Raw genomic sequence first — 24,226 nt, forward strand, 5'->3', positions numbered from 1 at the left:
CTGATTTGGCTTGTGGCCTGCCCGTTCGCTCCTTCTGCTTTACATTATCAACTCCCTCAAAATTTAAAAATGCTTACCACTCAAAATGCCTTGGTGACATTTATAATGATCTATGTATATTTTATGGAGAAAAGCTTTGAATAAGGCTGCTTGTACACATATTCTAAACAACAAAATCTGCCACTCCAGTCATTCAGCACTACAGGGTAAGGAACTTCTTGACAGAATTTTTCACTTCTAACTAATTGTTTTGATATCATGTAGATTCAGCCTAAATTATGTATGTAGCAAGCCTTAACATCACATTTTCTAGAACCAAAAACAGATCAGCATTTCCCCCACATATGCACATTCAAAATACTATCCCATAAAAAAATGACCCCTATAGAAGATTACTTTGGGTTCCTGCAGGATTATTTTTGCTGGAAATAACACATAGTTGGTAAGGATGTAGAGAGATTGGAGTCTTTGTACACTGTTGGTGGGAACGTAAAATGATACAGCCGCTATGTAAATAATATCATGGTTCCTCAAAAACTTAAAAATAGAATTACGATATGACCCAGCAATCCCACTTCTAAATATATATATGTATCCAAATGAATAGAAAGCTGGGAAGAGATATGTGTAGACCCCTGTTCATAGCAGCATTATTCACAATAGCCAAAAAATGGAGGCAACCAAAGTGTCCACTGCCAGATGAGTGGATAAACAATATGTGGCATATACCTGCAATGGAATATTATTCAGCCTTAAAAAGGGAAAGATAGTCTGATGCATGCTACAACATGAATGAAACTTGATGACATTCCTCTCAGTGAGATAAGCCAGTTACAAAAAGATATTTAGCATATGATTTCACTTATATATGGCATCTAGAGCAGTCAAATTCATAGAAACAGAAAGTAGAGTAGGGGTTTCCAGGGACGGGGTAGGGGGGATAGTTACTGTTCAATGAGTATATTAATCAGGGTTCTCTAAAAAAGCAGAACCGCTATGATGTTTATATACATAAAGAGAGATTTAGTTGAAGGAATTTGCTTATGCAATTCTGGAGGCCGGCAAGTCCAAAATCTGCAGTGTAGGCCATCAGGCTGCAGACCCAGGGAAGAACCAATGTTGCAGTCTAAGTCTGGAGGCTGTCTGCTGGCAGAATTCCCTGTTCCTTGGGGGAGGTCAGTCTTTTGTTCTATTCAGGCCTTCAACTGATTGGATGAGGCCCACCCACATTATGGAGAACAATCTGCTTTACTCAAAGTCTACCAATTTAAATGTAAATCTCATCTGAAAACACCCTCAAAAAAACTTCCAGAATAATGTTTGACCAAATATCTGGGCACTTTGGCCTGGCCAAGTTGAAGTATAAAATTAATCATCACAATGGGTATGGAGTTTCAGTTTTATAAGATGAAAGGCTCTGGAGATTGGTTGCATATCCATGAGAATGCACTTAACACTTTAAATGGGCAAGACAGTAAATTTTATGTTATGTGTATTTTACCACAATTCTTTTAACAAGTATGTTAGACCTTTTGCTTGGGTCTGTGGCTCCAGCAAGATGCACAAGTGTCAAGTTCTTCATACTGCCGGGAACATCCACAGCCACCAAGAGGACCAGAAGCGGCGTGGTAAACAGTACAAGAAAGCCCACTTGGGCCCAGCCCTGAAGGCCAACGCGTTTGGAGGCGCTTCACGTGCAAAGGGAATTTTGCTGGAAAAAGTCAGGGTTGAAGGTAAATAGCTCACTTCTGCCAACAGGAAGTGTGTCAAGGGCCAGCTGACGAAGAATAACAAGAAACTCACAGCTTTCATACCCAATGACGATTGTTTGAACGTTACTGTGGAGAACAATGAAGTTCTGGCTGCAGGACTTGGTTGTAAAGGTCATTCTGTCAGTGACATTCTTGGAATCCACTTTAGGGTTGTCAACGTAGCCAATGTCTCTCTCTTGGCCCTAGGTAAAGGCAAGAAGAAAAGACCAAGATCATAAGTTCTGAGGATGCAAACATGGCAATAGTAAACTTTCATATCCTAAAAAAAAAAAATCTTAGGGAGAGAAATTTCCATTCACTAAACACCAAAAGAAATCTTTGCATAAGCGACATTAGAGTACTAACTGGATTATATCTCAACTTTAGGGTTTTGCAAATGATCCAAAAAATCTTCCTCATGTAGCAAACTTCTCTAACAGTTAAGAGGGTAAATTATTATATCTCAAAAAAAACGTATCTGTGGGGAGTTCAGTTTACACAATCCAAGTATATGGCTTCCTGGAGATAGAATTTCCCTCAGGGATAGAGCATAGGCAGCAAGAGAAATAAAAGCTGATATGCTCCTTTGACTGTTGCTCTCAAATAAACTTGTCAACTGAAGTGTTGGTGATAGCTAAATTGCAGTCAGTTCGTGGCTAATCATATGATAAATGACTATAATTTTAGTATTTTGGTGAATATTGCTGTGTACACAGGAAGAATTTGATCCACAGCATAACCGAATCCGTGCATTTCAAGTAGATTTTCTGGAGGTTCCTGCTCATCCTTGGCGATTCTTCACAAGGTAAGTGAGGTGTCATTCAATGACTATTATGGCGATCTTAACTTGGAGATTCAGCTCATTCATTCAATTCTGTATGCTAGAGAAAGTCTCCCAGGTACAAACTTCCAAAACTCAAACGTAACAGATGTGACAAGGAGCATCCCTTCTTTGGTCCCACTATAATTCAGCCATTAGTTTATCCTAGGAACAAGATTCTATGAGTAAGAATAGATCTGATCCTCATGCTGAGGGTCAAGGTATGGGCATGGTAGTCAAATAACTACCAATTATAATAAAAAAAAAAAAAAAGGCAATATAAATTCTAACTACCCTAAATTCCATAGGAAAGATCAGTTTAGTTTTATTATTTTCTTAACAGTTTCTTCTCTAACGGCTTCACCCCCACCCCACCATGAAGTTAGAGTTAAATAAAGGAGATAATTATCGCTGAGGCAAGAAGTGAGCTTTCCTTCTCCACAAGAAGGTAACCCCTTGACAAGGTTTCCAGCATCCAGGAAAGGCTCTAACTCTTTGAGAAGCTCATTTAGGCCTAAGTAGAGCAAGTCCGATGAGGTGATGACAGAGGTGCTGGCTAAAATGCTGAGCTCAGCCCACTGCAATATCTGATTTTTGAGTCTCTCTGTTTTGAAAAGAAATTTATTATTTTCTTTCATTTTTACTTCATTTTTTAAAAACTCTCAACTATGAACACAAACTTGGCAAACCAGTGGATTATAAACATGAAAGAAACCTCTAAAGGCCATTTAGCATATTTCTCTGCTTCTGAGTAAAACCAAACTTCAAACTGAGGTCTACCTTTTAAAATGTGTCTCTAGGGAAAGCTTTTCCCTGAACCATACTGTATTTCTCCTTCAAAGCACTTAGCGCAAACGGACCCATATCATTACTTGGACTTTCGGTTTAAGATGGCTGACTAAACTCACACATTTACCTCTCATCCCTCCCAAAGTCCTGCTGAGATGATGAAAGAAATATAGCGATACAAATAAATCCATAACAGGAAGGGAATCAATAGACCAGAAGAGTATAGAATTTCTAGAAGATTTAATCCAGGTAGGAGAAAATTTAGGGAGGCAAAGAATGGGAATAAGCCCTGCTCAGAAATACTTGGAAGAGAGTAGGAAACTGAGTCAGAGAGGCAGCTGGCATGTAGTTAGGCGTCTGGGAAATACCTGTATGAGCTCACAACTCTCAGAGCCTCTGACTTGGCCTCAGCCCTGGGGTAAAGCCATGAACACATTTTTAAATAGCCAAATAAAATTAGAGTTCTGATGAGTAAGACTCCCACTGTGAGCACTGGGATTAGAGAAGATAGGCAGGAGCCCCTATAACTGAGAACTAGTTTGAGGGATGGGGACCCTCCCCACACAGAGGACAAGGTACCCAGCCACCCTAAGGAAAAGGGCTTATTTGTCCACACTCAGTCCCCCTGATCCTTCCCCCCTCCCCAGTCACCATAGCTGGCCCCTAAGATAGGAATCTGCATTCACCACGGGGATATCAAATATCTTCAAATACATACCAGCCAATAGAGACCCTTTTTACAAATATAAACAATTAAAAACTGCCAAACATTGGAATAAAACCAATTGGTTTCATTTGTTATATTATTCCATTTTGTTGGATTAACCTCTGAGAAAACAGAGTTAATACGGGAAATGAAAGACAATTTTAAAAGCATATAATTATTATTCTGGGGCTGGCCCCGTGGCCGAGTGGTTAAGTTCTCGCGCTCAGCTGCAGGCGGCCCAGTGTTTCGTGGGTTCGAATCCTGGGTGCGGACATGGCACCGCTCATCAAACCACGCTGAGGCAGCATCCCACATGCCACAACTAGAAGGACCCACAACAAAGAATATACAACTATGTACTGGGGGGCTTTGGGGAGAAAAAGGAAAAAATAAAATCTTTAAAAAAAAGCATATAATTATTATTCTAAGAGAGGCTAAGAGAATATCACACCCTTTAAAACAGAATAGGCTGCTGTGGAAAAGAATTGAATACAGTTCTTGGAAATTAAAAATGATTGCCTAAATTCAAAACATTTCAACTTTTTGTAATATTAAAAATAAGATTTTCCTGTGAATACTTTAGAAATGTTGAGCATCTTTTCATATTTTTTGGCTGTTTATAGCTCCATTTTTGTGAATTGCCTGTGTATATTTTTTGCCCATATTTCCTCTGGGGTCATTTGCAATTTTTCTTATTGATCTGTGAGTGCTCTTTGTATATTCTGTATATTGATATGTTGTCTGATATACATGGGGCAGATATTTTCTCTCAGCCTATCATTTGCATTTTAACTGTCTTTAGGCATCTTTCAAAATTCAGGAATAAAATTTTTATTTTCCTGTAGGGAAAGATTTGCCCCGAGCTAGCATCTGTTGCCAATCTTCCTCTTTTTTTTTTTTTTTCCTCCCCAAAGCCCTGGTACATTGTTGTGTATCCTAGCTGTAAGTCATTCTAGTTCTTCTATGTGAGCAGCTGCCACAGCACGGCAACTGACAGATGGGTGGTGTGGTTCCGCAACTGGGAACCAAACCTGGGCCACCAAATCAGTGAGTGCAGAACTTTAACCACTAGGCAATCAGGGCTGGCTCAGGAATTAAATTTTTTTTTATGCTTTTTGGTGAGGAAGATTGGCCCTGAGCTAACATCTGTTGCCAATCTTCCTCTTTTTTTTTTTTTCTCTCCCCAAAGCCCCAGTACATAGTTGTATTTCCTTGTTGTAAGTTATTCTAGTTTCTATGTGGGATGCCACCACAGCATGGCCTGATGAGCAGTGTGCAGGTCTGCACCCAGAATCTGAACCTGCAAACCCTGGGCCACCAAAGCAGAGTGTGTGAACTTAACCACTTTGCCATGGGGCCAGCCCCAGAATTAAAAATTTTTAAAGAGAGTAATCTATAATTATTTTCCTAAAAGTTTGTGAGCTTTAATTTTGCTTAGGAGTGTCTTCTCCAGCCCCAATACAGTAATAGAACATCTTCTGGTATAATTCTAAATATTAAAACCTTCTAATCTCTCTAAACATTTTATAGTTTCCTAATCTGTGAAGTGGAAATAATGTCTTCCTTACAGGGTTGTGGTGAGAAAGAATGACAAAAGGCCTGTAAAATATCTGGCACATGCAGGCACTCAATAGGCTTAGCTGGGGGACCCTTATTGTGGAGATAAGAAAATCGAGAGCATCGAAATAAGGGCAACTGGCCAAAATGAAATACACACAATAATTCAACCAACCTCCCAAGTCATTGGTTTGGGGCAGCTAGACTAAAGGGCCTCTCCTTAGCCTTCCGTTATGGACTGGAGAGCTGGCTTTGCTTTTCCTTGACTTTATGTTAAACAAGTACACAGACACCTTGAAAATGACTCACCCATCCCCTTGTTCAGTGAGGAGGATTGTTTGTGGGTTTGGGGTTGCCTTTGTCATTCACTTCTTTCCCACCTCCTGCTTGACCCGCCGTAGGGTACCTATGGCTTTGTCTTTCCCTCTTCTCATCTTGTCATTTTTACCCCTATCCTTGTTTGAATCTATCAGTCCACCACATGCCATGTCCCTAAAGCCTGGGACATTGATGGACATGTCACCAGTGAAGGATCCAGGATCTCCAAAGTCCACAGGGAGGAAGGAACACTTTTGACTCTTCCCTGTCCTCTAATTCCTAAGGGTCTCATCTCATTATCTTTCACATAAACTGCTTCACGGCCTCCTTGCCTCGTGGCCTTTCTATTGACCTCTGCTTCCCTCCCACACACGTACTCCATTCTGCTGCCTTAATGGTATTTCTAAAGCAAAATCTGATCATGTCACTTAAAACGTGAGTGCTCTGTCACTCACGAGCTGTTTGGCACTAAGAAAATATTTACTTTCATTGGGTCACTTTGTCCATTTGAAGAATAGGCATAATAATGGCAAGCCATTGCTTTTAAGGTAAAATTTAGTTAGCTTGGCCTGGCCTGTAAACCCCTGTATGATCTCCAGCTTCACCCTGGCCATTCTCTGTCTTGCATTTCTTGGTGCATTCACCCTGGTCTCCTTTCCATTCTCAGAACACAACACGCTCACTCTTACTCTGTAGTTTTGCAGGTGTTATTCCCATCTGGAAGAATTCTATTCCCTCTGCTCCCGGGTCCTTTTATCCACTGTCATTGACTAATTCTTGTTTGTACTTCCAGGTTCAGCTCCCTCCTGAACTATGTTTCTGACACATGATATGTTCTGAATAAATATTTTTTGAATGAATAACTACAAAATGTTGACTATCATATGGTAATAATTTTATGTGCATTATTTCATTTAACACTCACAGAATTCCTGCAAGGTTGATATCATTATTCTCATCATTGTGGATGTTAAAACCAAGATTTGGAAAGGTTGAGTAACATGTCCAAGTTTATACAATTATAAGTGGCAGAGCTGGTATCTAACTCCAGGTCTGTCTAACTCTACAGGCCAAGTTTGAAGTGAAATAGAGAGTCAAGTGGCACGTGAAGGAAGAAGTAATAATAAATCAAATCTTAAACATGAAGCTCTCAAGAATAAGGCCATCTCAAGCAGAATCTGCATAGGTTTTCAGAAGCAGGACAAAATCTGTAAAGGCTGGCTTCCTCACAAACTCCTAGAAAGAGATGCTGAGTTCCTACACAGCCATGGATTCTCTTGGCCAGCAAAAAGATGTGGCAAACATTCCAGCCAACTCTCCCCCAAGGATCTTGTCCCACAGCATCTCTAGCATGAGAACTTAGAAATTAGAAGGCTCATTTCAGACTCTTAGATCTCCTTTCTACACCATAAAGTTTAGTCCCAAGACATTTCTTAATAAGAAATGTTTTTTTAAAAAAAAGACTTCCATGCTGATGTGCAAGTTTACAAAAAGTTTATACTATTAGAGTAGAAAAATTTTAAATATAAAGGATAAGCCACTTAAGCATCCATTTCCAGAACTTGGAACAGTCTAATTTGCAGTCATAGCATATTAGAAGACATTATTTTAATGTGCGATACATGGTCATGGATTATAGGTACAGAAATAAAAACATGGAACAAATATAGGTCTCTATCTTTTCAAAAGATTTGAATGCCTTTTTTTTCTGCTTTCATGAGAAAATACTTTACAAATAGTCACATGTTTGTGGTACTGTTAAGTTCACTGTTAAGTTTGCAAATAATATATTTCAAGTGGTTTGTTAATAGTGTATACTGAATAATTCTATAATGGTTTGTCCTCAGACAATGCTGACTTCAAATAGGGAAGAAGGTGGCTTCTGAAGATGGGTTTAATGATGAGTAGATGGCTAAAGAGAGGTTAGGAGCAACAATTAGAGGTGTAGTAATGATGGGATGATCCAAACACAAGGTCAGGGAGTGAGACACTCAAAACATAATGGACAGATATAGTGTGAAAGGAAAAAGGTGGGGGGCAGGGCAATGCATAGAATATAGTACAATTTGTGGAGTATATGTGTGTGTGCATGTGTGCGTGTGCACGCGGGCACGCGTATCTGTGTGTGTGTGTATGATATAAGTGTCTCTAGAAAAACAAGAACCCAGTAAGAATGCTTGCCTCTGAGAAATGGAATTGGAAGTACTGGGTTGAGGGGTGGAGATCAAGGCTGAAGAGTAGACTTCTTTGCTGCATACATTTTTTCTCTGTGTGAGCATATGTATATGTGTGTGTATGTGTTTTAACCATGTGCATGTATTTTCATTTCAAAACAAAACAGAAGTGCACAAGGTTGCCCAGAAATGCAAGGCTCAGGCGTTTGGGGCACACTCAACCTCAGCCAAGCTGCCTTGGGTGCAGTGTCTCAGAAGCAGGCCTGGAATAGATATACAACTTTCAGAGAGTGAAGGCTTACACAGCTCCACGGTGCCCTGCCTGGAGAGTGCCTAGTGGCCAATAAGAGAGCCAAGGACAGAGTGATGGGAAAACTCAAAGAGAGATGAGCATTATGGAGCCAAGGAAAGCAAGAGTTGGAAATCAAGAATTTGTCCCCATTTAGGGGCCAGCTCCCAAGGTCAGTGTAAGTCTCAGTCTCTGCCGGGTCTTTCCCGAGGAGTAGTAGAAGGCATTAATTAGACCATCATAGTGAAGCAACATCCTCCACTTGTCTCTACTTGCTCTGACAGCAAGTTTCTAGTGGTCATTTGGCTTCCCATGTATTTTGTCTATAGAAAAAACGTCTCAATCAGCAGAGGGAGAGTGGAGTGAGGGGTGAGTCCAATCCACCTTGTAGTCATATTTCCTCCTGTATTTAGGTAAATGAAAAATAAAGTCATTTGTATATGGACAAGATAACAGTTCTGAAAGAGTTTTTATTTGTTTCCTAGCGTTTCCTTCTCTCTATTAAGACAGCTAAACCATTAGGTATTCGTTAGTTCAGGGAAGAGATGTGATGGCGGAAAACAGGGAAAAAATGGAAACTTTTAGCTTTGTATTTCAAAAGCTAACTCCTTAGAATTTGAAAAAAAAAAAAAGGATCATAGCAAGGTTTGAGAGCAGCAAGAACAGTCCTTCCTTGTCCACTTTTTCTACCAACTAGAAAAGGATTCTTCTCATTTGGCAAAAGAAAAAATTAAAGGGAAATGATTAAAGTATAACACCAGTGTGACCTTGAGAAAGGGAGTCTGTGTCCTACCCTCCAGGCTGAGAGCTGGGACGTGAACCAGGACCAAAACCCCCAGGTGGGATTATGGAATCCAACAGGAGAAGAGATCTGTGCCCAAGCACTGGGGAGAACCCTGGGGAAACAGCATAATCCAGAGAAGAAATAGCTCTGTGGTCTGCATAGGCAGATAGCCTGAACGTCTAACCTTCAAGCTATCACGATGGGCTGCAACAGAATGATTCTCATGCATCCAAAGGAGGCAAAGAAATAGCTGAGAGGGACTGGCTAGATTTGAAGGTTGCACAGATGAGAACAAAAGATGTCTCCATGACAATCTCCATGGACCAATTAGGGAGGAATAGATTTCCCCCTGACCCCCTCAATGAAGACTTCTTCCTACCCTGCCCTACCACAACCAACACTTTGGCATCATATAACCCATATATCCATGTAAACTTAGATAAACCATAAGAAGTCAGAACTCAGATACAATCCCATGTAAGGGAGGGGGAAGGAATCCAAATTGTCAGAGGTTAAGTTTCTGCCATCCGGATGGAATGGTGACTCAGAATATAAATTTAGCTTACTTACATAAGAATGAAGTTGACATATTTCTGTGCACCTAAATTTATGGGCTTAGATTGATACCCACTGTATTAAATACTTGAGCTTCCTGTGAGTTTGAAAGCTTGATCCAGAGCTACTTACATGCTTTGTGCCATTGGAATGTCAATTTCCCCATCAGTTGAATAAGGACTTTAATATCCATTGCATGGGGTTAATATGAGGCTTAGCTGTGATAATGTACAGAAGCTACTAGACCCAATGTAGATGCTCTATAAATACTATTTCCCTTATCCCAATACCATCACTTCAATGGACATCCATAGAACATTGCAATTTCCAAGTGTATAGCTGGTTAGACATTAATTACACTTTAGGTTGGCTGCTTCATGATGGCATCTTAGCATCTTAATCTCATCAGTAAAATGTCCTCAAATCACATGGATTACTTCTGGGAAGGGTTTCTGTGGCCAGTTAGTCCCACCCACAGTGTGTGGCTTCCAGTAAGCTTCAATCAAAGAGAGTGTCCCCTCCCTGACATGAGCACGCTGTCACTTCCCAGTCCTTTTCCCACAATCATCTCAGAGTCCATCTCTCAGCATTCTAACTCTCTGTCCCTTGTACACAAGCTAAGCCATGGCCCTCTTGTTCCAGGTCCAGGAAAGTGTGCTGCACCCCTGGGGGACAGCTCTTCCTGCAGCTAGGTAAGGAAAAGGGAAGGGTATCAGTGCAGGCCCTTTCTATACCATATCTCCTTCAATATTTGCAGTGATCACCATTTCAGTGACAAAAAACTAAGGTTCAGAGAGGCTATGTGATTTTGCTAGTAACCAAGAACTAGTAAAGGACAGAGCGGAACTTGAAGCTAAGTCTGGAGGGCTCCAAAGCTCATGGTCTTCCTACCACATAACCACCCGGGGAGGAGAGGATGTGAAGGGCAAGCACATTTGTACCAAAATGATGGCTGATGACAGCTTATGGCCAGTAATTAGAGGTATTTGCAGTTGTCACCAAAACACATGCATGTGTTTATATAGTAGCATGTAAACCCAGAGAGAGAGAGCGCAAGAACATTCAAACGTCGTTCATTGGGCTACAGTCAAACTTGGGTTGGCATTTAACTCTCTGGTAGTAACAATAATGATAACAATGCTTTGTGTATGTCTAGTACTCGGCTTCTCTAAGTACTTTCACAGCCATTACATGATTTGATTCTTACAACATTCCTGGCAAGATAAGCAGGAAAAGCATCATTATTCCCATTCTTATGAAAAGGAAAAGAGGCACAGACTTGTTCCACACCCCCCAGCAATCTCAGAAACAAAGAGTGAAGTCTCAAATGATGTGTGAAATATGTATGAGAACTCTGAGTGATGGCTGGACATACAGACATGTATGACCTCCTTTTCCTTGGTGAAGTAGAGAATGAGGGTGTATCAGTCAGGGTCTCAGCAGAAATCAGATGACATGGTCAAATTGGATAATTTGAGAAGATTTTAAGAAAATGGACTATTTACAAAAGAGTGCTCAGGGTGTAGGGAAACAACAAGACTTGGTGCAATTCTATAGTTTGCATGAGTGAGGAACCATTGCCACACATAGGAGTGAAGGACAAGAGAAAGGTGTGGTTATTAGAAAGGTCTATGCAGAGAGACCACCCGACAGGAGATCTGGCCTTTGGCTAAGAAACATAGCCAGCCTGCAGTGATCCCACAAGGACAGGTCCAGGGAAATAAATATCTTGATCTTACTCCACTCCCTCCTTCCCTCTGATCACCTGCTGGTGCTTCCTGTTGGCCAAATCCAACTGGAAGTCAGAGGCAAGGATGCCTATTAATGTGGTCAAAATGGTTCAGCTTCCTGAGGCACAGAACAGGGAGCAAAGGAGTAGAATGGATCTGGAGGAGCAAATGGAAGCTATGCTGCGCGTGAAGTTTTCTACTGAGAGTTAGAGGTCACTCTAGAACAGCGTATCAGTAAGACTTTAGTTTACCTGAAATGATTAAACTATAGGGGCTGGCCCAGTGGTGTAGCGGTTAAGTGCATACGTTCTGCTTCGGGGCCCAGGGTTCGATGGTTCAGATCCTGGGTGCAGACATGGCACCGATTGGCAAGCCATGCTGTGGTAGGCATCCCATATATAAAGTAGAGGAAGATGGGCATGGGTGTTAGCTCAGGGCCAGTCTTCCTCAGCAAAAAGAGGAAGATTGGCAGTGGATGTTAGCTCAGGGCTAATCTTCCTCAAAAAAAAATTAATTAAAAAATAAATAAATAATAAACTTTAAAAAAAGAAATGATTAAACTATAAAGAGGAGTTACTGAACAGGTTTCAAGTGAAGTCAAATCAGAAGGCTGGCTCTCTATGTCGGTGTGAGATCTGCCCTCCTCAGTGTGCCAACTGTGTATTCAGGCTGCCTTTCCACATGGTATCAAAATGGCTGCAACAGTTCCTGATGTTGCATCTGCACACCACATTGACTGGGAAAAGGGAGAGAAAGAATTCCCAGTAAAAGTCCTGAAACTTACTCTGATTGGACTATCTTAGGTCATACACTCAATCATGAACAAAACATTATGTCTGGAATACGGAATGAACCAATTCGCTTATCCTAGGTCAAGTTCTTCACCCCTAGATACAGGAATGGAATGGCTTTTCATAAACCTAGTAGATTCTGGAACAGAAACTAGAGCTTTGTGGGATGGCTGGAGAGGCCACCAAGAAGTGCCCACTCAGGTAGGATTGCAGATCTGCCACTGTTAGGAAAGAAAGGAGCTGACTGGGGCTAAGGAGTATTTCAGTCCAAAGTATAATCAAACAACAGAAGCCTGATGTGGAATAAATGGACAGGGGTTTATTTATTTTACTCAAAAAGGCTACAATGGGTAGGCCATCAAAGATGGGTATAGTGGCTCAGTGAGGCCCTTTGGAACTCGATTCCTTTCTCCTGAACATTATCTCACGGTCGAAAGATGCACTGCCAGGCTTTCCATCCAAGTTCAAGGCAGGAAAAAGGAAAAGGGGAAAATGCTGGTCTAAAGGGAAAAAGTGTTCTCCTAGAATGCCTTTTTATTTGCAAAGGGAAACCCTTTACTCCATCAGCCAGAACTATGCTATGTGGCCACCTCTTAGCTGCAAAGGAGGCTGGGAAGTGGGAATTTTTGTTTTCTAGCCTGAGTTATAGATGAAGATAAAGAAGAAGGGGACTGGAAATTGTTTTGGAGAGCTCACCCAGAGTCTCCGCCACAGGAATGATTGCCTAGCAGCCCTGAGGACCCAGCCGAGGCTGGGAATCATAAATCTGTGGTGGAGCCAATCAGCAGAGAGACTCTCCCATTTGACAATAAAATTGGTTAAGTGGAAAAAATGACAGCTGTATACTAAATTTCACTGACTCTGCTAACTCGGGAGAACTGCAGGCCAAATTTTCCTAGCAAAGAGGGCAGTGAAGCCAACCACACGGACAATTCAGGAAAATTGCTGGAACAATGCTGCTATCTCATTTCCAGAAAGACTAAAAGCCTTTCTGAATAAATTTATAAACCAAAGCCCATAGTCTGCAACATATACCAACACTAGTACTGGTTATTTTTTCAGAGGAACTCATCCATCTAGGAAAGGCCATTTCCATCTAGTTTTAAAGATTACTAACAAAGTTTTGGTACTTGTCTAGAAAAATCTAAAAGAATTAGTTTATACTCTATTTAGGCAGGTCTTCAAAAGGAATCCCTTAGTTTGCAGGTTCTCAACTTTTTTAGGTTATCATCCAAACACAAACATTTTTTTCTTATATTAGCATCTAGAATAGGGCCATGAGCAAAGTTGTATTTAATCAAATATAGCTTAATTAGTTTTGTGTATACGATTGTATAATCCAAATATAGCATTGCTCTGATCTTAGTGACAGTGACACATCTGAAAAATGTACAGATTCGACTCCAAGAGCCTGAAGAAAAATTTAGATCTTCACGGGTGTTCTCAAGGAGCAGCTAAGAGAGTTTACCCTCAGGTACACACCACCATGTTTCCTCAGTCCCACGTCACGTGGCAGCTGCTGTCCTCGCAATTTCCTTCCTGTCTCTCCTGCCTATTCCAGAAGAGACACCCCATGACCTTATTTACGTAGAAACATTCACCCCCTTTTCTAGGCTCCTGCGGGTCTGAAGCTCGGCACGTTTCTGCACAGGCCGTGAAAGCACCCATCCTCTTTTCAAGCAGGAGAGGACTCTCCTTCTTGAGCAAAAGAGTAGAGAGAAAGACGGGCAAAGGTCAAATCATAGCAAGGCCAAACTCTAGGCAAATGTTTAACACAGCTTCATAGAAAGTGCCAGTAACTCCCCACCTTTAATAAATAATAGAAGGATTGGGACAAAAACATATTAATAATTATTTCCATCTGGTGCTATATGGCAAAAATAACAAACGTCACAGATTTCATAGATCTTCAATCTGAAACAGAAGAGGGAAAAGGAAAGAAAGACAATAACTAGAAAGATGTAAAGCAAGAATAATAGTCCTGTTTTTGTTAGCAGACTGTGTAACCGGAAGCAGACTGCTGGAAATACGAATTTTAAACTCTTGGGTAAAAGAAGTATGTGTTCTATTAAAAAATGAAATGGCTCCCACTTTAAATGTATAAGAAAAATTATGCCTCATACAGCACATGAACTAATGAAGTTACTTTGTGGTTTGTGGATATCCTTAGATATATTAATAACCAACAAGTGAAATAAAACAATTTCTATATCAAAACAAAGAAATAATTAGGGCAATTACTAAGCTAACCGACAATTCCATTAATGACTGCTTTCAATCTCCATGATGCTTTTTAACAACCAGGAGGAACAAATACCTGTATTCTAGTTTGAGTTCTTCAGTTTACAAGCCATGTGATTTTGGTGAAGTCATTTAGCTTTTCTCTGCTTCTTCATCTATTAAACTGAGAAGATAACATTCATCCTATATCTACTTCTTCGGGTGCAGTGAGAATCAATTTAGGTAATGCTTATGTCAGCATTTTGAGAATTTTAAAATGCTATCAAACTCAAAGTACTATTCTTATGAATAATAGCGGTAGATGTTACTTGCTGACCATCCACAGAGCATCTAGCAAGATGATGCTAGGTGCACTGGGATACATAATAAAATGTATGCATTAGACCCACTCTAAAATATTCAACTTTGGTATCACTGTCAAGGACAGAGTAATATGCTCCTTGGAATTTTACTTCGTAGATAATAATAACAGTACCATTTAGTGAGCGCTTGCAAAGCACTAAACACTTTAGATACCTTATAGCGTTTAACACTCACAAGAACCTGACGGGGGAGGGTATTGTCAATATCGTCATCTGCATTTTACAGAAGAGGAAACTGGGACCCAGAGAGTTTAAATAAGTCACCCAATCCCAGTTCACAATGGTATTGAGTAGTGAAACTTGGAATGGAATCCAGCTGTTAGAGTTGACTTGTCATGGTGTTTCCTTGTAGTGAAACCACTGATGTGCGTAAGTACACAGGCAATAAATACGTGTTGACTGACTGAATAACCACCTATAGATCTCTATGTTTCAAGTAGTTAGACCACTACCAGATTCTTTTCTAAATGAGAAAAGGAAAAAGAAACATTCCCATACCTCTAATAACTGTCATCATCAAGGAACGAGCTTTCAAGAGACTTTTCCAGATAGGCACTTAACTCTTAAAAGACAAGATTATAAACTTACCATTTATTTTGATTAAAAATTTCCAAAATATACTAAAAAGGAACTTTTGAGGGATACGGAACTAGGGGTGACTATTGGATCCCCCCTCCAAGAACTAAGTGGGTCTGTCTTCTAAATTATTCTTTCCACTTTCTGAGTGTTTGCTATTCACGGTTCCTGCTTCTGATGAATGCGACTGTAACATATCTCTACTGTTTTCTTCTTTTTTCTCTCCGTCTTTGCTCTTCTTTCTTCATAGGTCATCTATTTCCTCTTTTCTCTATATTGTCATTTGAAAATTTGGCTTTTTATAGACAGGACCCACCTTTTTATTCAACTATCAAAGAAAATAATCACAATGAATTGAATGTGTTCCTATTTTTTTGTCGTTTTTTTTTTTTTTTTTTGTCTTTCTACTCAATTTCCTTGTTGTCCCTTGCCTGGAATTTGTCCCATTAACAACAAAGACTTTTTCAGGGGATCTAAATCCTAGTAGACATAAGTGCGCCCCCAGCACTCCCTGGCAATCCTTTCATATTTCTTTAATTTACTTTCTGACTTTCTAAAAGGATTGTCGCACCTTACCCTTTCTCCTCTAACATTCAACACCTCCTCCTCCATCTCAGCTGATGATCTCACTTCTACTTTTGCTGAGAAAATAGAACTAATACAAAGAGACCCGCCTGATCTCCCACCACCAAATACACCAACGCACCTGTGTCCACACCCATATGTCCTCTCCCTTTGCTGTGTTCCAGGCTATTCTTTTTCACGATCTTGCAAATCACTAATTCTCCCTTCAACTATATACAATTCAAATCTTCTCATACATTTGTACTCCAATGACAGTGTTTTTCATTTACAAATTTTTTTTTAAAGATTGGCACCTGAGCTAACATCTGTTGCCAATCTTCTTCTTTTTTTTCTTTTTTCTCTTCTTCTCCCCAAAGACTCCCAGTATATAGTTGTATATTCTATTTGTAGGTCCTTCTGGCTCTGCTCTGTGGCATGCCACCTCAGCATGGCTTGATGAGTGGTGCTAGGTCTGCGCCCAGGATCTGAACCAGCAAAACCCCTGGCCACCGAAGCACAGTGTGCCAACTTAACCACAGGGCCAACCCCTTCATTTACAAATTTTTGATCACCTCTTTTGTGTTTCACTTTTGCTTATCTTTATCCCATAATTTCTTGTTCTTTTTAGAAGAAGTTACACTTTTATCTCCTTGATCATCTCAATCATATTTACACTAAAATTTTATCAAACTGCTCTAGAGATAAAACTGATTTTATCTATAGTCAATTCACATTCTAGTTGTTGATTCTCTTGGCTTTCTTTCTAAGCACTAGATTTATCCACGTGTTTTGGAATTTGAGTTGTCAGGCTCATATTGAAGCATTTGGAAGCTTTTAACATTTTTCTTTCTCTCTCCCCATGCCTTCAACCATGAGCTCACCCTTCTCTGTCAGCAGACCCTCAATCAAAAGCCAAGCCTTATAGTGCCAGCTTGGAATTCCTGCCCTAAGGTAACATTGTAGATTCCACAGATCCAGTCACAGAGCAATTAGGCAGCTTGGCTCAATATTTGATGGTAAGATTGTATCTAGGTACCCACATCTCCTTAAGTCCACAGCTTTCTAAAAGCCATGTCTGCAAGTAGAAGTCATCTAGAGTTTTAATATTTTTTTGGCCTCACTCCTGAGAAGGGAGGAGTTTTCAAGCTGTAAAGCTGGGTCCAGTTTTTCATGGAGCAACGTTAGTGTCCTCTACCCCTCAGGAGCTGAAATCCTGGCTGGTACTCTATGCTTTCTGATTTTCCATAAACTTTGTGGCTTTGGCTACTCGCTTTGACACTTCTGTTCTATTTCCATCTAGGAGATGTTCGTCTTGTTTTTGAAGCTGGATTTATCTTTATTATTTCCTCCCTTTAGGTTTGATCTATTATTGTCTATGTTCGGAGCAGAGTGGGTTATCAAAGCTTGAACTCAGTAAGCCATCTTGCCTAAAAGTTGTATCCATACACCCTCCCTTCCCTCCTGTTTCTATCAAAAGCCACTCTCCTCATTTGTGCACTGCATTTCATCCATACTTGTCTTCACGAGGACTTTGCTCCTGCAATTATTCCCTCTCTTTCTTGAATCATTGTTTGCTTCTCTCCTGGACCATTCCCAACATCACACAAGTCCACTGAAATATCACCTATTTTATTTAAAAAGAACTCTCCTTAGACTTCATATTCTTCTCCAACCACTTGCTGTTTCTCTGCCCTTCTGCTCCCCTTTATACCAAAACTCCTTGAAAGAGTTCTCTATATTCATCGTCTTCACTTTCTCATTCCTCGTTCTTTCCTTAACTCCATCTAATCAGGCACTGATGCCTGAGACAGCGTTATAAAGGGTATGTTTTGTTCCTATTAAGTTTGAGTTGCCAAGTAGGCATCGAGCAGAGATAATGGGTAAGTAGTCTTGAGGCTCAGAGAAGAGTGCAGGGCAGGAGATATTAATACGTGATTCTTTAATATATTGATGTTATAGCAGACATTACTAGGTGCTTATCTAATAATCTTTCTCCTCTTCCTCCTCAGTATACAACTTCAATTTTTGCTAAGCATATTGCTGCCTGGAGTAAAGGCCACAACTACTAGCTTCCCTTGCAGAGAGATTTAAACTTAGTCTACAAATGACTTAGTCTAGCCATTGAGTTAATGAGATAAACATGCAAATGTGTGTGTGTGGGTAAGGGTTGGGGGGTTGCTTCCAAATGGGCTTCTTTAAAAGAGTGGATCTGCTGGGTGCTGACTTTTTCTCCTTTTCTTCTTCCTGGAATGAGTATATGATGCATAGAGCTAAATCAGTCATCTCAAATCATAAGATGAACCTGAGCTATAAGCCACATGCAAGGATATGGAACAGAAAATCAGAAGTAGCCTGAGTCTCTGATGACTTTGTGGATCTGTCCCCATATCAGCTGTGGACTGACTCTTCTGACTCCTAGTATGTGAGAGAATGAACTCTTATGTATTTAAGCCATTGTAATTGGATGTCTGTGATCGGCAGTGGAACACAATTCGTTAGAGAACAGATAGTATTTAAAGCCGTGGGACTGGAAGAGATCATCTAGGAAACGAGTGGAGATACAGAAGAGAAGGGGACCACTCCAGAGCCTATGGAACTCTAACATCCGTAGGAAGAGGAAGAGAATCTAGGAAAAGAGATCAACAATGAGGGATCAACACAGTAACAGGAGAACTGTCCTAGAAGCAAGTGAAGAAAATGTTTGAAGAAAGAAGCACTAATTAATTGTCAAACGCAGCTCATAGGTCAAGTAAGATGAGATCTGAGAAGTGACCATTGGATTTAGCAAGATGGAGGTCACTGGTGACCTGGACAAGAGCAAGTTCAGAGGAGTGATGGGAAAAAGCCTGATGTGAATGGATGTAAGAGAGAATGAGAGGAGAGGAAGCCAGAAAATAGAAGCAACTCTTTTAAGTAGTTTTGTTTCAGCGAAGAGCAGAGAACTGGGGCAATAACTGGAGAAGTGGCCTCAAAAGAAGTGTTTGTTTTAAGGTGAGAAAAATAATATGTCTGATGCTTGTGGGAAGATCTAATTTAATGACGCAGGAATAAGAAGGTAGAATTTTTGGTGTGACATCTTTGTTTAGATCAAGTTGTTCCTGAGCATGAAGAAATTACTTTCATTAACACTTTATTACGTTTTCATAACTAGCTATCATGTAGCTAATTTTTCCTGGTTCTTTTTTATTTAGTATGATAAAAAAAATAAACAGAGCATTAAAAACATGGCATAAATAATTACAGAAAAGAATTTTAAAAAGAATGCTTGATTTAAGAAAACAATTAAAATACATCCTAATTTAATCTTATTTAAATTATATCATTTAGATGCTAAGTGCTTCAAATACATATATGTATAAATCTCCAATGTATTAAGAGAAAGCATGAGTTGAAGACAAAAACAAGGAGAGAGAGAGAAGTGCAGTAATTTTACTTCGTGGTATGCTTGTTTCTAAGAATAGGAACTTTGATCTACAATGTGTAAGGCATGATTTTGAGTCTATCTCTCCTGTAGGAATTATAGCAAAAATAAATACAATTTTAAAGCAAAACAAATACTTTCTTCAAAAAATGCTTAAAGTGCTACCCGGTATTAGATGATGGAGATGGCTACAATGTGAATGTTGAGCCTTAAGTACTTATAATGTTACATGGAAACAGGAACTATGTCAAGACTAAAAAGTGGATTCTTTAACTTAATAGTGGCTATTTCATCTATACGGCTCTCTGGGAAGGAATTAGGGTGACCCCTGCTGGACGGATGAAGGGAAAGGCTTTCCAAGCAGGGCCAGGTTTAAGGTAAATGGGAGGTTGCAAATTCAAAAACTTAAGTGGATGAGGATTTAAAATGAGAAAAGAAAAAGAATACAAGATTAAAGTGATCATGAATGACAGGCTGAAGTAATTAGTCTTCTAGAAAAACAAGACCGAAGACAGGAGAAAAAGTCATAGCAAGGAAAGAATCATAGTATGTAAAACTCCAGATAGGCAAATTAATATGGAGGTTTTGGTTCCAGACCCACTTAAGGGACATCTATGAGTGCCCTGAGAGTTCACAGACCCTACACAGGTCAACAAATCCTGCTAGGAGAAGACAATATTCTCTGAGATGTGCAAATAGTCGATCTTGATACAAAAAAAAACTCTCGAGAGACTCATCATAATTTCAGAGAAGCATTGGAGTTTAAAAAAAAGTCTGAGGAGAGGGGAGGAGATGGCAAGAGGACTGAAAATTGGAAGGGCTGGGAAGGCTGGGAGAAGTAATGAGGCTTTTCAGAGATCCCTTGCGCCACAGTTTATAAATCACTACTCCAAGTTATTTTAATTATTTTCTGTTTCACTTCTGACAGTTATGCTTAAGAGATAAAGAAAAGGTGAAATTGAATGAGAGAGAGACATTAGTACTCTAAGATTAAAGACTAGATGGTGGGGTTGTTAGCCTGAGCTTTCTGACCCAGAGCACCCATGGACAGCTTTTAGAGAATCCACAAACCTGGGGAAAAATATAGTTTTCTTTTATGTCTTCTCCAATATTTAAAATTATAGTTAGAGGAAAAGACTTTTTGTACAACTGATTTGTTTTTGGTTTTTTCTTTTTGAGAAAGATTAGCCCTGAGCTAACATCTATGCCCATCTTCCTCTACTTTATATGTGGGATGCCTGCCACAGCATGGCTTGCCAAGAGGTGCCATGTCCACACCCAGGATCCGAACCGGTGAACCCCGGGCCACTAAAGTGGAATGTGTGAACTTAACCGCTGCACCACTGGCCAGGCCCCAACTAATGTTTCTATTAAAGCATTGTTTCATACTAAACAAGTAAAAGGCAGCATGCAAAGCAAAGGACAGTTTGGTAATTTGGAATTGTCACCATTGGCCAGTGATAATATCTACCAGGCCTTCCTTTGATATGAATTGAAAATGAGACATGTCAGTAGGATGATGAACATCTATTGATCTGTACTTGATACTAGCTAAGCTAGGAAATATCACAAAAAAGATATATATTTCCTTGGGTTTTATTTGTATCATTGAACATAATGGAACACAAAAATCAGAAGGCATCTTGCATGGCAAGATTCTTTCCTATGGAAGTAGGAAGCCAACAGAGCTGAAATGGCCTCTTACATCCTGAAAACACACTTCACAATCTACTTCTTTTACCTAAGTAAACGGCTCAATTGGAAAACATTAAAACTTAGGGGCTGGCCTGGTGGCATAGTGGTTAAGTTCCCATGCTCTGCTTCAGGGGCCCAGGGTCTGCAGGTTTGGATCCCGGGCACAGACCTACACACTGCTCATCAAGCCATGCTGTGGCGGCATCCCACATACAAAAATAAAGGAAGATGGGCACAGATGTTAGCTCAGTGACAATCTTCCTCAAGCAAAAAGAAGATTGGTAATAGATGTTAGCTCCGGGTCAATTTTCCTCACCAAAAACAGACAAACTTAACCAAAATTGGATTTGCTCCAACATAAAGAGTGTTGTCTTGAGTCGTCCTACAAAACTGCTTGCTGCATTACCAAATAAAAGACCTTGGTGAAGCAACATGTCTTGGAAATTGTTAAGCTGATTTGTGCCTTGGAACAAAATTTTGAAACCAAAACAACGCCTCTGTCAAATGTTCTCATCCATTCTCCTCCACTCAGAATCACTAAAATCTATTCCAGTACTTTGAAGCAGATCGTAAAAGAATTATTATTTCTCTTCATCATGAAACTATTGACTTCTCTAACCAGAGCCAAGTCCTGGTTTCCATGTTATTTGCACAAGGACAGTATCAAATGGGGATTCCTATTTTGGGAACTCTTTTGGAAAGCTCAGAGGCATCCTGTGGTTTTGAAATTGTAAAAACTTTATTTGCCAAACAAAGCTTCAACTCAAACATTGGTAGTGGGCATGGCTGGAGAACCAGCAAAGCTTGGTAGCACCTCTGGGTTTTCTGCCGTGGTGAAGAAAGAAACTCTACACATCACTGAGATTCATTCTGTTTCACACTGTCTTGCATGAGTGTCAAAGACAAATCCTGAATAAAACCTTCTTTACTATCACAAAAGTCATCAACCTCTTCAGTGTCAGAGCCTTGAATTTCTGTCTCTTCAGGAAGTTCTGTTGGGAAAGCAGAATGAAGTTCTCCTCTGCTATGCAGAAATTCCCTGGCTGCCAAAAGGTAAGTCTAGCAGCATTTAATTGAATTCAGGGTAGATAACTCCTTATTGGCCTCAAGATCTCAGATTAAACAACACTTCCTTAGGGTCATATCTCCTCATTATTTGTTCTCATAGAACTATGTGCCTTTCCTCCATAGTAATTTCATATTTGTGGTTGTGATTATTTGATTAATATCTGTCTTCACCATTAGACTAAGGTCTCAATGAGGCCAGGAACTGATTCTATTCTAGTTGATTATTCTATCTCTAGCACACAGCACAGTGCTGAGAACATAGTGGTCTCAATAAATATTCAGAAATACGGGAATGAATCAACAGAAGAGTGAGTGGCAGGAAAGAATTTTTCCATAGCCTTCCAGATATATGTGGCCATTTGAATAATAACAAAAGGTGGCTGCCCCTCTTATAAGGCTTTATCTGAATTAAGCTAATTCTCACAATAATTTTATCAAATGGCTACTAGTATAACATCCAATAATTCCTGAACATCAGGACCATTTTTAATTTTATTTCCACTGGAAGTAACGAAGCCACATTGCTTCCACAACATTGCTAAATTACTGAACCACTCCCAACAGGAAAGTGTATCTACCATCAGTGTCAATGTTGGCAGTTTTGCCTTTGGCTAGGGGGCAGGCCCATGTGAGTGCCTACAATTCAGCTTTTTGGGGCTTTTGTAGCCAAAGGCAATGGTGCTACTTCAATTACATCAAAGGGTGTTGATATTGCATATCCAGCACATTTACCATTGTCACCTTTTAAAGAAGAACCATCAATGAACCATGAGAAGTCAGTGTCACTCAAAGGAGTTTCTTGTAGATCATCACAAGGGGTCAGGAGGTGATCTGTCAGTGTTAAATAATCATGGGGGACATAAAGAAGGGGAGAAGAGTGGCAGGGTTAAGGTTATTACAAGGTGAAAGAGTTATGTGAGGAGTAGCTAGTCAAAGGATTTCGTAGGGTCAGCCTTCTCATCCTCTCTTCTCTCTCCAGAACTCACCTGTGTTTCCAGACATTGGGCTCAGCACCCCCGCATCCCCACCCCACCTCACTGTTAGCAGGCAAAGACCAATCAAAACACTGCTCTAATATGACCCTCCTTCCATCAAATGTCCCCAGGTGTTCTGTTCTCAGGCAGTGTCCTTAAAATGCTGTCTGAGAGGAGGTAGCTGTAGCTGTATATAGTTTGTTTCCCATTATTCCAAAATAATTCTCTGGACCCGCTTCACCAAATCATCAAATCTGTAAAGATTGTCTTGAATGCATGTTTGCAAAACAAAGACAAATCTCTTTTTCTGATAAGAAAAGTAATCTCTGCTTATTGCAAAAAATCAAAATCAAAAATTTCCAAATGCGTAACTTACAAATTTAAATTTCCCTTTAATTCTAATATTCACAGATATTAACTTTATTGGTTTGGGGAATGGTTCTCCCGATCTTCTTCCCTGCCCATACTAACCAGTATTATTTTATTCCTTTTCATTTTTAAAAATCAAACTACATTTTTTTTTTTTTAGTGAGAAAAGACTTGAATAGATGTGGATGGCAAATAGGCGTATAAAAGATGCTCAACAGCGTTAGTCATTAAGGAAATAGAAATTGAAACCACAGTGAGATTCTAGCAAGCACCTATTAGAATGATTACAATTAAAAAGATTGACCATACCAAGTGTGGGCCAGGATTTGAAGACTGGAACTCTCATATACTGCTGGTGGAATGTAAAATGGTACAAGTCACTTTGGAAAACAGTTTGACAGTTTCTTAAAAAGTTAAACATACACCTGCCCTATGATCCCGTCATTCCACTCTTGAGTATTTTCTCAAAAGAAATGAAAGCATATGTGCATACAAAGACTTGTAACACAGATGTTCATAAAAGGTTTTTATGAAATTACCAAACATTGGAAGCAATCCAAATGTCCATCAACAGGTGAATGGATAAACAAATTGTACTCTATCCATACAATGAGATACTACTCCATTACAAAAAGGAATGAATAATTGATATATACATCAACATGGACGAATAAAATGCTGAGTGAAATAAG

At 39.8% G+C, this 24,226-nt stretch overlaps 1 pseudogene; it reads left to right on the forward strand.

Annotated features, from left to right (window-relative positions):
- Positions 1-1,558: 1,558 nt before the first annotated feature.
- On the forward strand, positions 1,559-1,990 carry LOC100629868 (small ribosomal subunit protein uS12-like; annotated as a pseudogene).
- Positions 1,991-24,226: the final 22,236 nt, after the last annotated feature.

This window comes from Equus caballus, chromosome 2, assembly GCF_041296265.1.
Source record: "Equus caballus isolate H_3958 breed thoroughbred chromosome 2, TB-T2T, whole genome shotgun sequence".
NCBI classification, from domain to species: Eukaryota; Metazoa; Chordata; class Mammalia; order Perissodactyla; family Equidae; genus Equus; species Equus caballus.